Source organism: Crassostrea angulata, chromosome 5, assembly GCF_025612915.1.
Source record: "Crassostrea angulata isolate pt1a10 chromosome 5, ASM2561291v2, whole genome shotgun sequence".
NCBI lineage: Eukaryota > Metazoa > Mollusca > Bivalvia > Ostreida > Ostreidae > Magallana > Magallana angulata.
The window spans coordinates 7523536-7537160 of record NC_069115.1 but is presented as its reverse complement, the minus strand read 5'-3'; the positions used below and the strand labels follow the sequence as shown (position 1 = coordinate 7537160).

General features: G+C 34.0%; 1 pseudogene; it reads right to left on the bottom strand.

Annotated features, from left to right (window-relative positions):
• Positions 1 to 1597: 1597 nt before the first annotated feature.
• LOC128184786 (acetylcholine receptor subunit alpha-1-B-like) lies at positions 1598 to 4430 on the bottom strand (annotated as a pseudogene).
• Between the last annotated feature and the right edge of the window lie 9195 nt (positions 4431 to 13625).

The window sequence follows — 13625 nt, the reverse complement described above, 5'->3', positions numbered from 1 at the left end:
TAGACATAAAAAATGAAAAAATGTATTTTGAGCTCAAATGGTGTCCACATCCCTTTAAATACTTTGTGTGATTTTCGCCATGTATTCATGGACTTGATACAAAATGATATTTTTAATGTATAGTGGGTCATCTCTCCACGTTTTTGTTGGTTGAAATCTTTTTGTTTTCCATTAGACTTTATTTAGACTATGAGAAAAATTGTGAAGCACAGACCCACTCTATATAAGAAAATGCCTTGAAGTTCTAAAAATGACACTATTTACAGGTTTTGATACGTATACGCCTGTTTGAGTCAACATATTCCCGGTATTAAACATATTTAAAGGTTACAAATCAATGATATGTTAAATATATATTGTTTTAAATGATTTAAAAACCCCCCAACAAATATCAGATTTATTGATATTTTAATTTTTCAGTAGCTTGTCCGACTGTGTATGGGCATTTTATATGCCTCATCCACCCATCTCCTTTGTTTCATGTTGTTCAAGCAGGTATGGAGGCAGCGAAGAATGAAGGAAAAAACCCGTAACCGGGTTGATTTTTTTTGGTAATTTTTTTTTTCTGTGATCGCTACCTTCATAACCGTATGAACCGTCAAAGATAGCATTTTTGTTTCTCCGAGTAAATCTTCCTTCATTCATAAATTCCTTAATTGTCAGTAAGTATGTTGCTTAGAAGAAAAGGCCAGTTTTCCTAGATATTGATCAATTAATTGGAGGTCTGATGTCAGTTCCTGTAGTCTGTGCTCTTAATGTACAGAGAGCTTCGGAGGTTCGATCGATCAGATGATTCAAGCATATTCAACCTTTTATGTACAAGATAAAGACAATTCACACAATTTATTTGAAAGTATTTGAATAAACGCTGTCAACTAATAAACTTAGCACTGTGTATAGTGTTACGTAAATGAATGCGTTTGGAGGCAGTTAAAAGGTTGAAGAAACGCATGATAACTAATAAATGGTCAAACGCAGAGATGAAGCTTCGTTTTCGTTAGTATCTGTATTCACCATGTAAAGGTTGAGGATTACAAATGTAAAACCATGGTCAGCGGAGAAAACCCTCTGGTCAGTAGATGTGAATACATATATAATCGTGATAAGTAAGAAGGGAGAGCCCAAATAAGTGTTTGTCTTAAAACTTTTTCAAAATAAAATAAAAATGTACGCCGTCACTCTTTTCCTTTTTGTGCCTTTTTTGTCAGATTGCCAAAACCGTTTTGGTACTGAACAGTCAAAGCATAGTAATCAATAAACATTCATTGTTATGCATGAATATCTGAAAAAAAAAACCCATGAAAAATGAAAAAAAACCCCAAAAGAAAACATTTTTATCCGGCGTTACCAAGGTTTGTGGAATTTTACTCTAATTTTAAACTAACGTAGTGAAAAAGTTGCTGTATTCGTAAGGGTAAATTGCTTTCAACGTTATCCAGACTGGTAAGTCCCGGTAATTTGTCAGCAAAAAGTACCTTCCTTTGAAAGCAAAAATCGGATTTTTTTCTCGAATTCTATTGAATACTAACAAATAGAGCGTTAATTATTTGAACAAATAACGATGAAACATGTGTTCAAGGTTTTCAGAGTAAGTCTGCTAGAAAACCACGTAATACCGTCCAATTCAAGACTGACACTGTCAGATCTTTTAAGGATATTTAGTAAAAGTCAAAATTACCATTTTAAATTTGTTATTTAATCATATTCAACTTGATTGTCTCAGAATCACATAATATTAAATCAGGCCGACGCATTCAAATTTGACTGAAATCTCACGGTAAGAAAAACATTTAATATGACGTTTTATACAAATACTGCACACATTTAATTTAGCGGTACCGGAAAGTGACAGTGACCAGGGTGCACTATAGAAAAAAATACTCAAAACATTATGCACATGCAAAAAAAATTGTCTTTAATGTTACGATGAGGAAATACATGAACTATTTGTTGTCACTAAAACAGCAAATGCGATGGAAACCATGAGTAAAGAAGACAAGAAGCAAAGTACATTAAAAATCTTTAGTCCATATCGTTTCAGAAGATCACCAACAAATCTAAACTTTCTATAAGAACAGTTTTTAGATGTTGTAGTTTCTCCAATCAGTCCCATGTCGCAATGTTTTTCGAGTTTGTAGCTGAAAGGTTCAATCCTAGTCTCACTAGTGCTAGTGTTTGTCTTTTTGGCGATAATGAAAGAATGGACAATCGTGTGGATTACCATGACTGCACTGCCAACGATGGAAAACAAATAATATTTGCCTGAAAATAAATAAAGCACGGGCGAGTTAAAAAATAGCGGTATAATTAATCAAATCATGCAATCATTGTATATCCTCTTGGATTAAAAAAAAACGTCATTCATTATCTTACCTAACATCGGAACTGCATTGGAGTTTGTCGGGATCACGTCTCCAACTTGTACCAGAAAGACCACAAAGGCCAGGAAGACTGTCATTCCACACGACAGCTTCTCTCCCTGATCATGGGGAATAAGGAACGCAAAGATAGTCAAACAGTTCAGCAGGACAGAGGGCCCAAGCATTGTGAACGAATAATACAGAGGTTTCCTGTACAAACAAAACTTGATGAAGGCTAACGGGGCATATTGATAGGCCACGGTGTTGAATCCGGTGATGGTCCAGATAGGATGGTCTAGGGTCAGCGGACCGCCAGATACGGATCGGATAGGGTCGTCTGAAAACACGAGCCGTACTTCTGAAGCGGAGTAGACTTTGAGCGCGAATAGTATCATGCAGTTCTGGGTGTCGAAAGGAAAGTCGGTGGGGTCAATAGAGCAGAAGACCGAAAGCTCCCCGGCATGGACGATAGTCACGTGACCAGTGTGGTCAATTCTTGCCAAGTCTTTCTGTACACCAGAGGCGAGAAAATCAGATCCAATTCTGAAACCACAAAGATTTACCGTATATTGTTTTTTTTAAACTAAAATTTTTCCCATTTGATAATTATCGTTTTGATATACGTAATACATTCAACAAAACGTCTTCAAATGAGACCTTAAAGCGTTTAAGCATTACTTACTTGTTGCCGAGGTAGATATCTGGCGTCCAGATATCCTGTCCAGACACAACTATGGAGGACACATTGTATTGGTCGGGGTCCCACGACAGCAGATCGTCTTTCCATTTCTGTAAAAAATAAAAAAAAAAATGGATTCTGCAATACCAACTGAACTATATGTTTATTTTTATCAAAGTAAATATTTTAGAGGAAGAATTTATTTGGCGGAAAAGCATTTTCTAGAGGTGGTCAATCAACTGTTTATCCAGACTTATGTTTAAGATTAACTATCAGTACTATTTTTTTTATTTGAGTCGTGTATAAAGTACTCACCAGTTCTAACGAGCCCAAAAGAATGAACTTTCCATCAATTTCATCCTGAAAAAAGACATGCAGAATGTTTCTTCATATTTACATGTTTATCCCCGAAACACCACATTGTTACTCCAAAATTTATTAAATGATGAACATTTTAAATTAATTTATTTACCAGGCCTGCTACGTTTCCCGTTGTTCACGACAGTGAAACGATGACAGGCTGAGAGGATGTAACACGGGGTAACACGCAGGGGTGGTGCCTGGAAGGGTCGAACAGCTGACTACGTAGTGAGTATTCATTGGCTAGCACACCTACGGTACAGATGTACGAGTGATTAATATAATGTAGCGTAAACTCTAGACATTAATTAATTAATTTTTAAAATTCAAATATATTGGAAAATTCAAATGAATTGGGTAACAGGCAAAGCCTAGGTAAACCCTTTTCAAAATACAAAGTCAATTTATTGGTGTTATAAAAATATCTACTCTAAACGTTTTCTGCAAAAGATACAACAAATGCGTGAAGGAGTACACAAACATATAAATAACAATAAAGAAAACATATTTTTAAAGAGAAACTTCTTTAAGGAATATATTGGTTTTGGTTTAAACGAACCTTAAAAGGCTAATTTTTTTTTGCAGGGTTCAAAAATTCTAGTTACTCTATACTTTCGACATGAGATTAAACAAATACATGAATGGGTAAAGAATAAATAAAACAAATGCATAAGAAAAAAATTGAAAGGATTTTCTTTGTAGTTAAACCCAAGCATATATCTTTGTAAGAAGCAGATATTTAATTTACATGTAATTATATTTGCTTAGTATTAAATATACGAAAAAATGCTAAGTAAAATATCTTTTAGGAATATCCTTTTAATTTTAACATTCTTAATAAAATTCGGACGACGTAGAACTTTACAGCACTACGAAGTTACTTAATCAACTAAATTTCCCTCTTTTGTTACATATACTATTTTACGATTTTAGAAAAGTATTTGCAATAGTTAAAGTTTACAGTAAAGATATAACTTACAAATATATTTGAGAATTTCGAGCACCGCTACCAACCGTATGAATTCCCTCATCTTTATCAATACGGTCCACAGCGGAGTACTTAACAATGATTGCGGGAAACTGAGGAGTCAGGTTTTATAACCGAAGCATTGATTTGGTTATCTAACCAATTTCCATTCATTAAAAGCCACTTTAGCATCCATCCGATGAACTCGAACAAATATTGTTTTATAACCATTCTTTGTTTTAATGATAACGGCAAGGTTACTAAAAGAATCAATTTAGGTACACGAGGTTACATGTAAATAATATCATCCAGAATTTATAATAACGAATCGTAAGGGATTACAGTATAAGCAATTTTGCCTGAAATGATCAATTCTTATCATTTTTACAATGCATTGAATATACTTTTATTATTTTAAAAAGTGTCTGAACTTTTCAAGTAAAGATATATTAATAAATGAATGGAAATATAAAGAGACAGCGACATCTAAACTCCATGATTTGTTCTCAAATATTATATATGAATTCAGCTATTCGGTGATATAGTTATATCAAATAGCATTAATGTCATTTCAATTATCTGGAAAGTTTAAGAAATATTAAAAAACACTGAGAGTTTAATAGAAAAAGTAATCTTTAAAAAGCGGAAATAGAAAAAAATACTTTTTTGAAAATTAAAGCATCACATTTGTGTATTTACTTTTTTGTATGACTCTATTGTGGTAATGTTTACGAAGCTCCATTAGCAGATTCTACATATTTAGTGATATGTAAACAATCACTGAACTGTTATTTGTTCCAATAATTAGAACGTTTTCTGTTTTGAAAGTATTGCAAATTTCACAGCTTATGAAACCAGAGATTTTGTGAAGTGCTTTAATTTCATAAATCATTGCCTTTGTAACGTTTTTCCGTGAAAATTGATCAGGGGCGTAATCGAAGCATTACAATCGACAAGAATACATGAAACGTAGAAACGCACGTGTAAATCCCCGTGACTAATGTTCATATCAAGCTCAATTATGCAATTAAAAAAAAATAATTTCTATATGTTTGTTTAAATATACTAAGGGTCCATAACTGATTTACATCGACCTAGGGCTAATTGCAGACATCGGCAGCTCTGGGGGAAGAAAAGAAATAGCTTCTCACTCATTCTTCTGCATTGTTTTCTCTTCGCTATTGTATTGTCCTTTACAAAAATTTAGATTATTGATAATCAAAATTTGTCATGTACAAATTTTGATTATCAATAATCTAAATTTTTGTAAAGGACAGTATCACTTCATATAATTTCATTATTATATACATATAAAAATATCAAATAAACAATACAAAACATACTGTGATTTTTACATTTCACATATTTGTTGATTTGATTTGAACATATTTTATTGCATTATATATTACAATGGGATTGGGCACAAGTTATAAAAACTTAATTCGCCCTCTCCCTACATTAAGAAACAAATACATTATTATTGCAAATACGTCACAGTTTGTACTTATACAATAAAAATTTCACCAGTACGTAGATAATTGATAAATGTAGTAATTCTAAGAAAGTTAAAGGTATCTAATATTACATGATTGCAAGGATGAACTAGATAAATAAATACAGATAAAAAAGATATTATCAACAAGAATAATCAGATTTGTGTTTATTCAAATCTACCAGTACCTTGAATATAAATTTGAACAATTGAAAAAAGGTATTTATTTTCATCCACACTGAGTGAGTCGTCTCCCCAAAGTAAGGAATGAGAGTCAAGAATACGAATTTTGCCAAATCTAAGAAATTTAATAAAACATTCTTCCCTGACAGTAGCATACTTAGGACAAGAGAAAAAGAAGTGATGTGCGTCTTCAATCTTCCCACATGAACAAAGAGGGCTTGATATAATATTACATCTATAAAGATCTATGTTTGGCGCACAATTTTGACGGAGTCTTGTGTGTAAAATATTAGTACGTCTTTTCCCATAACTAAAATAAGGAGGAGCTACTGCTAGAGAATTGGAAGTTTTGTTTTTAAATAAGGATAATGAATTCGAATCTCTGATATCCAAGGGTAAGGAATTCTATTCATTGACCACAGTTGGAACAAATGATGATTTATAAATGTGCAGTCTACACACGGGTATATTGTAGTTTTGTGAGTTTCTCGTATAATAAGCAGATGCATTACATCGCATATCCGGTACAATGTCTAACAGATATTCAGGTACTAAGTTATTATGGATTTTATACATTATATTTAACCTTTGAATTTTGTGTCTTGCATTAAGTGGTTCCCAGCCCGTTTCAAAATACAAAGATTCTATAGAAGCAAAAATAGTTAGCCCAGTAACAATTCGGGCTGCTTGCAATTGTAGTTTCTCTAGTTTTTCAGAATCAAAAGTGTGACACCCTCCCCATACTACTGACTCATATTCCAACTGTGGTCGAATAAACGAGGTATACATAAGTGAAAGAGTTTTACGATTAGCTTTAAACTTTAGTTTTTTTAGCAAACCAATTTTCTTATAAGCGCTATTCAGTAAAATTTCTATGTGAGACGACCAACTAAGGTTTGATAAAAATGTAACACCAAGATGCTTATGAGTTTGAACATATTCTAACTGACTATCTTGAAAAATAAGTTTCGGTTGTTCTAAGTTTTTTCTCGTATTAAAAAATATAACTTTAGTTTTAGAGGGATTGAACTTTAGTAACTATTTCTTCGACCAATTTTCTAAAACATTTTTCAATAGTTTTGATACATTTTGATGGGTACTACAAACAGTTATCGTCAGCAAACAATCTACAAAAACTTGACATGTTGCGTGCTACATCATTCACATAAATCAAAAATAGTAGTGGTCCAAGTACGGAGCCTTGAGGTACACCGGCATGAATTTGTGCCTTAGTAGAAAATAAATTTTTGTACATAACTCGTTGTGTCCGATTTGCTAAATAACTTTTGAACCAAATATACATCTTTCCATCAATACCATACATTTTTAATTTATATAAAAGTCCTTTGTGCCAAACACGATCAAAGGCTTTGGATAAATCACAAAACACCATGCAACATGATTTCCCTTCATCAATTCTCCTAACAATATCATCATATGTTTCTAATAATTGAAAAACAGTAGAATGGCCTGGTAAAAATCCGGCTTGATATTGATAAAACAAATTGTTACTGTGAAAATGGTTATATAAATGTTTTAATACAATGCGTTCCATGACCTTACCAACACACCTTAATAATGAAACTGGTCTATAGTTTGACAACACCGAAGGGTCATCTTTTTTGAAGAGTGGAATAACGTTAGCTTGTTTCCACATAATAGGAAAAACAGATTCTTTAAGTGAGCGATTAAACAATAGAAATAATGGTTTGACAATGGTAAGTTTAGTAGCTTTCAACATTTTGTGACTAACAAGGTCTGCACCTATGGCCTTATTTACAGGAAGAATAGATAGTATACCCAATTATTTCTTGTTCATTAATACACATACTGTCAAATATACTGTCACACATAAATATTTCTTGAGGTAATACAGAGTTATCATCATCAACACAGGCGACTGAAGCAAAATATTCATTCAGTGAGTTAATCTTATCGACATCAGAAAAAGCAAAATAGTTACTATCTGTGTATTGTAGAGGAGGATTTTCCGAGAGTGGTTTTTTTTAAAGTGTCCCTAAGAATTTTCCAGTATAATTTTGTGTTGTTTATATTGTTGTCAGTGAGTTGCAATTCAATGTGGTTATGATAGTTTTGTAGTGCATCTTTTTCATGTTGTTAAATTCATTTCTAATGTGCTTGAATTTATCCCAGTCTAAAGGAGAATTCCTTTTGAGTGCTTTATGTCGAAGATGCATATTTGTTTGCATGCAAAGTTTGCGGAGAGCTACTGCAGATACCCGTTATAACACAACTTAAAAGATCTGAACTTACCCTTAGGTGAATCAGTATTTCAGAGCAAATCAGATTTGCAGACAAGGCAAAGAGTTAAAAAATATAAATATAGGCATTAAATCATTCATGTTTGAAAGATATAGTCTCATAACTGCAAGGGTATGTGCAAACAAAATGTATGCACACACCGCTCCAGTTATGAGACTAAACATTTCAAAAATAATAATTCAATGCATAAGGACGACGGACCCGATTCATTTCTACAATAGTGATTTTCACGAAAATTCTACATGATTTAGAGTTACTTAAGATATATCAATCAAACATTAACATAAACATTGAACTAAATTTTTAGAAGGGACCATTTCAAAAAATTGTATTACTTCTCTTTTTCAATTGAACATATTGGGAAACAAACGTTTTTGTGAGACCAAATAAAAAAATAATAATAAAAAATTCTGCAATGGATTTTTTAATCCAAATCAAAATATGATAATAAAAAGATGATTTTATATTAATAATATATTTTTAATTAATATCATTTCAAAAATGACTATTTTATCGACTTTGTTTTTTAGGGGGTACACCTTAATGTGCAGTGTGTCGTTGTTTTTCTTAAAATTTTCATTAGAGGTACAGTGCAAACTGTACTTAAAAGGTTATGCATATCATTTTGAGGTTGATTTATAAAACAAGACAACTGACATAGTGTGCTTAACAGTTTTTATGATAAAATACTTCAAAACGTTAACACAGAGACAGGTTTACTTTATTTTTGATATAAGTATTAAGTAACCCTGTTAACTAAGCTACTAGTATGTAAATTGTTATTAGCTTGCGCTAATATAAAACTCGCAACAGTACTGTTATATCTCCTACGGAAATTTTGCATGTTAAATAATGTTAAAGATCGTATTTTAGCGTGTTTTAAATATAACAAATTTAAAACTATTTAAAAAAAAATTGCCGCTTCCGGTCAAGGCGGTATTTCAAAGCAGGTGGTGAATTAAAACAATTCTGTGACAATGCAGTGCCCTAGCGCCACCCAAGTTGACCCAGCTCTTTCTAATTGTGATGGTTTTCTGACTGATTCCATAGAATGTGGTATCCAAGAGGATAACGACGCTTTTGTACGTGTTTTTACTTCGCAAGACGTGAGTAGTGATTATCATAATATACATGAATTCACAGTACAGCGGTATATAGATGGAACACTCATAAGTTCGCAAATATCCACCTTTGACGATGTTGGAGATAATGATAGTGCAATTAACCAACCAAGTATCGAAATTCTTGATGCACACCTGCATAACTTATCAAAGGATATGTACATAGGAAACGTGCTAGAAATGTGCTCAAACGATGAAAATATCATATGCTGGTATAAAAATGTTCTTTGCTTACGAGCAAGATCCCAAAATGACTGTCCAAATGGTAATCTTATTAGCAGAAAAACAACAAAAAGCGGTTCTAGTGCACAGAAATACGCAAGAGATTGTTACACTTTACATATATTATTCAGGGTGATGGGACAGGTATAGAACACGTGTTTGATAAACAGAAAGGCTGTGGCACCGACATGTCTAAAATTCCGATTATAGAACTAAGAGTAGTAGTACAATCCCTGCTGCAACGTGTGACAGATCTAGAAAAATGTCTGGCCGAAAAAAAGAAAACTATTTAATCGATGAATTCAAAAATCAAGTTTTTTGAATCAGATCACAATAATCTTTAGTCTGATTACGATACTCTGGAAGCAGAGGCGCGCGGAAGGTTCACTAAATATGACTCCTCCCAAAACCTTAACGCAGAGCGAATCAAGCGTACAGAATTAGATCTTGAAAATGTTCACGCAATGTGAAATAAAAAAAAACTTGCTAAAATAAGCGCAAACAACAGTAGACAAAAAAGTCCGGCGAAATCATACGCAAGCGTTCTAGGATCTACCGCCTGTGACACTCCAACGCAAAACTCTTCCGTCGATCACGATGCGGCGGAAAAGATATCCCCAAACGCGCTCATTAAAACATTGGACATGAATTAAAATCAATACGAGAAGAATTAGATAAATCAGACACGGATCAACCAGAAAAAAGGCATTTTCCTAGGGGTTTCTTATAGAAAAACAGCGCGTTATTACTTATCCGGAATAGACAAGCAATCAACAAGTCTGGGCATTCAAAATTATATACAAAGCAAAGGCATCAAAATAACACACTTTGTGCTCTTTAAAGGGGCATGGTCACGATTTTGGTCAAAATTATTTTTTTCAATCTCAATGTTTACAATGCTTAAGTAAGGCATTTTTAATATGCAACAAAAATATGAGTGTCATTCGTTGAGTTATGAGCGAGTTACAGAGCTAGCTCACATGTCTTTACTATGTAAACAATGCTTTTGTTTACATTTTGATTGTTGAAGTCAAAAGTCCAGTTTTAGACCTTAAATGAATGTGTTAAACGTTATGAACTGATTATTCATGCTTACGATGAATAAAAAGATAGACAAATCAGCTTGAAAAAGATTTGTTACTAGTATATTGAACCTATGTAAACAAAAACAGGGCACGAGCCTTATTTACATAACAAAGAATTGTGAGCTCTGTATCTTGCTTATAAACTAATGACTGACTCTAAAATTTCATATGATCATTAGAAATGCATATCTTTAGCATTGTAAATAATAAAAACAGAAAAATAGAATTTGACCAAAATCGTGACCCTTGAAACCGAAGCCTAGGAATCGTCTTCTCTCAGCAAAACTTAATGTTCCTCTTCAGCATGCCGATTCCATTGAACACAATGACTTCTGGCCGGATGGTGTTCAATGCAGAAAGTGGTTAAGCGAACGCCAACGGGAGGAAAAGTGCGCGATCCCCCTAGCACAAGAAAGTTGGGAGCATGAGATTAACGCACGCTAATACGGCTAAGAACCTACAAAGAACAAACAATAGAAAACAGATGATCACTTTATTGACTTTTTTACTTCTGTCAATCATGGTACGAATTTCGACATCGAATGTTAGAGATGCAGTGTCATCAACTTTGCTCAATTCCCTTCTAGACAATACACACTGTGATTTTGCCGTTATATTTGAGCACAAGCTAAAATACAGCACAACGGTAAAATGTACTTAGATTTTATTCATAACTTTTTATGTATATAGTCAAGATAGATGAAAATGGCACACACACAACACCTAATGTTTATTTCATAGGTAAAGGTGGAGTTGCTATTTTGATAAGAAAACCACTTGTTTATACAATGAAAGAAATCAAAATTGACTCAAAGCGGGTTATTGGAGTAGAAGTTCAATGTAATAATGAAAGCATGTATATTTTTGGTGTATACTTACCGGCGGATAGTGACATAGATTGCTTTACATACGAAGTCAATATTGTTGAAAGTTTATACAATTATTACAATGAGTATAGGTATGTTGTTATAGCAGGTGACATTAACAGCAGCTGTATCAGTTCTCTGCACACAAATGTTATCAAGCATAATATTTTTTCTGGCTTTGTAAATCGCTGTAATATTGCTATACCTACTGTTCATTTTGAGATACTTGGTGAAACCTTTTCTTTTTTACTAAAATGCACCATGTTAGACTATATTTTGTTCAACAAATGTTTAATAGACAAACTCACAGTGTACAAAATATTTACTGAAGGTTCACTTTCCATAACGTCAGACCACTTGCCTGTATTTGCAGAATTAGATCTCAAACGTATTCACCATTATTTAGTCCGCCCCAACTTACAGCTCCCAGCATGACACAAGACAGCATCTGATAACGTTGCACAATACAAAGAGCATCTCGGAACCCCCACAATAAATGATGGAGCGTGAAATCTATACTCCTGCTGATACCGAGGTATTCCTTAGTGATCTTGTCAGTTATCTTTTGGACTCTGCGACCGTTGCTATACATCACTCTGGTTTCAATCCATACACGCGCTCGGGCTGGACTAGAGATGTCAAAGAACTACACACTAAAGAAAGACGACTGCGTCAAATCTGGATCTCGGAGGGTAGGCCTAAGGGGGGGGGGGGTGATACACGCATCATGCCGCATTTATATACGCGCTAAGAGACACTTTCAGACTGCCCTAGACATGGAATACGAGAACCACATGAAAGACGTATATCGCGACTTGGACAGAGCAGCCAAATGTGATATACGCCTATTCTGGAAACTGGTGAAAAAGCAGAAAAAGATAACCTCTCGCACATATCCCGAAATTCACGGTGACGATGGTGCTATTTTCAGAGACCCTGAAAGTGTAGCTGAAGCCTTCGCAATGCACTACGAAAAAATATACACTCCCTCCGAAGATGACACCTTTGATGAACACTTCCGCCAGTTCATCGAAAGCAAGTACAGACACATAGAGGAAGAGTGTACTTAAGTTTGTGGAAATATCCCCGGCGGACCAATAACTACAGATGATCTCTCGCCTGTTGTTAGCAACCTGAAGAGAAGAAAATCCCCAGGCCAAGGTAGGGTAACATACGAACATATTATCATCGGAGGGAGGAAAGTACTTGGATGCATTGTTAAACTTTTAATGCAATTATTTTAGATGGGAAAATACCCACCATATGGAAACACGGGCTTATAGTTCCTTTGTTTACGGGGGTGACAAATTAAAAAACTTCTACAAATAGCTACAGATCAGTTGCACTGCTCTCTTGTTTTCTTAAATTTTTTGAAAATGTTCTTAATAGTAGAATATCAAAGTATGTTTTAGATAGTCAATGCTTTCCAAACAAACAACAACAAGGTTTCCAAGAAAAATTAGGTTGTTTAACCGCATCGTTCAACTTGCAAGAGACTGTTTAGTATAATTTAGAGCAAGGGCGTAATGTTTTTGTAGGTTTTTTAGATAGCTCAAAAGCATTTGACACTGTCTGGAGACATGGTCTCCTCTTCAAGTTGTACAACTTAGGTGTTTCTGGTAAGCTTTGGACAATTATTAATGACCGTCACAGTGATACATCTAGTTCTATTATTGTTAACCAAACTCAGTCAAGATGGTTTAATGTTTTGCAAGGCGTACGACAAGGTGAAGGTGTTATCCACATTTTTGTACTTAGTATTTATTAATGATTTAGTTATTAGCATAGAGCAACTTTACACATGTACAAAGGTACTAAACGTTATATGTAACTGTCCTTTACTGGCTGATGACATCATTGATTGCTTAACACCAAGCTCTTTACAGAATATGTTGGATGTAGCAAATACTTATTCCAGAAGATGGCGATTTAAATTTATTAAGGAAGGTCACATATGGACTCTAGGCGACACTCCTGTACCATGTTCAGACTCCTGCACCCATCTAG